Genomic DNA, 2,123 nt, shown 5'->3' on the forward strand with positions numbered 1-2,123 from the left:
GCGCCCATTGCTACTGCGCATCTTTTTGCACATGTCACGCACACGTCATGCATCGTAGACCACGCAAGTAAACACGATGCTAAAGGCGCAAAAATTTTCCACAAGAAGGGAACATGAAAGTATGTGGCATCATGGGATAGCTGTGGACCCAGGTCTTCTCGGAAATGTCACGCAATGGCGCTTTGAGAACTTCGCAGCGATTTTACTCTCTTGAATGCTCGGTGACCCCCATTTTTCTTTCCGTAGATCACTTCCTTTCTCGATTTTGTCCGTTTTAATATAAAACAAAAAAATCTGTACGTGAGAAGTTACAAATATTTGGCCTTTTATGCTCTCGTGCGACAGAAGTTTTCTTTCTTAGACTAATATGTATCATTTTTCAAGGTCTATTTCACCTCAGAAATAGACATCAGCTGCAAAGGTTAATTTAGTTATATTGGTTATGTTGAACTGAGTACGTTTACCTGATCTAAATTTCACTCATGTAGCTTTTTTATTGCTGACAGTTGTAAGCTAAGATCGTCTTAAAGTAACGCAATCTTCTAAAAATGCACCTCATGATCTCGAAAACGAGCACGGTGACCCCCCATTTTTTTTGCCTTTTTGGCAAAAGTAGATCATTACCTTTCTGCGTGGCAAGTTTTAAAAAAATCTGTACGTGGGAACGTTTTGGGCGCGAACGTCCTTAAGTATTCTCTTGAACCATAACATTCACAGCTTAAAATACACAGAATCATGTCAAATCCCTTACATCGTACAGCGATTTAAACTTTTATTTTATATTGAAAGGAGTGATCCTCGCACTAAGGACAATTTAAATGAAGCAATTGTCTCTTATAAATATCTGAAAAATTCAGGGAGTTTCAACGGAGCTTTAAATGGAATGGATGATCAAGGGTTCGAATTCCATTTTTCAGGCCCCACTTGTTCAAAAGGTGGATAACGCTATCCGCCGGATAAATCACTATCCATTGACTTATCCACTATAGTGATTTATCCGGCGGATAGCGCCATCCATCGTTTGAACAACTGGGACCAGGTGTCTATAGAGTGTTTTAACTCACATAATCAGTAACCTTGTTTTTCCACTGAAATAAAAGAAATCGTTTGCATGATAATAGAGCTCAACAGGCCATTTTCGAAATATCAAATATTCAGCTTGATAGTGAGGCAGTGAGTACAAAAACAATAGAAACGCGTTGGATTGAATGTGAAAAATATTTGCATATTATCCACTTTCCTTTGTCTTTGTCGTCTAAACCTCTCCTTCAAGCTGAATTTTAATCTATCAAAAAAAGGCCAATTCCAGGAGGATTAGGGAAGACCTTAGACACAAATGCCCAGAACCAGGTTGCTGACCAGCGGTTTTCGTTAAAACAATGGTTTGCTGGGGATGCTCAGTCTCGCGGGCTCAGAAAACCTGCTTGTGGTCATTGTTATTTAAGGTTTTTTGACGATTAGTTGGGAACACCAACATGGCCGCCGTTCCATTGTTTAGCTACACCAATAGGCTTAGCTACATAATTCCGGAACTTTTTTGGGAATTGTTGAGATGAAAAAGAATTTTAGGAAGTCTCGGGAATTTTAGAAAAAAATTGACAATTTCGAGAATTTTAGAGCAATTTGAACTTTCACCTGACATGCTGGAAACATTTCACAGGCAAAAACGTTGACTAAACGTGTTTTTTTTATTCCAACCGGATTAGTCCGTTCATATCCATTCCTTATCAGCGATTATTCACCAAAAGGGTTCCTACAGTGCATCTAAGCAGCGGTTTCTCACCGTAGTTTCAGAATCCGGATCTTTGCTTGATAGGAAATATGCATATGGCAGACACTTTGCACTATAAGAAACGAAATTTATAAGGATTTTCGGAAATTTTAGAGAGTTTTTGGAGAATTTTAGACATTTCTAAAAGAATTTTAGAGCTTTTGTTTGGGAAATTTCGGAAAGAATTTTAGGCCATTTTTCGGGAATTATGTAGCTAAGCCTATACACCAACATGGCCACCGTGACGTCACATGAAAACACTCTATAAGAAAATTGCTTAAATTTTCCTGATAAGCGCGAGGATCACTTCTCCTTTCTCTCTGTAAACCGCACTTCAATCATATACATTTAC

This window comes from Montipora capricornis, chromosome 12, assembly GCF_036669925.1.
Source record: "Montipora capricornis isolate CH-2021 chromosome 12, ASM3666992v2, whole genome shotgun sequence".
Lineage (NCBI taxonomy): Eukaryota > Metazoa > Cnidaria > Anthozoa > Scleractinia > Acroporidae > Montipora > Montipora capricornis.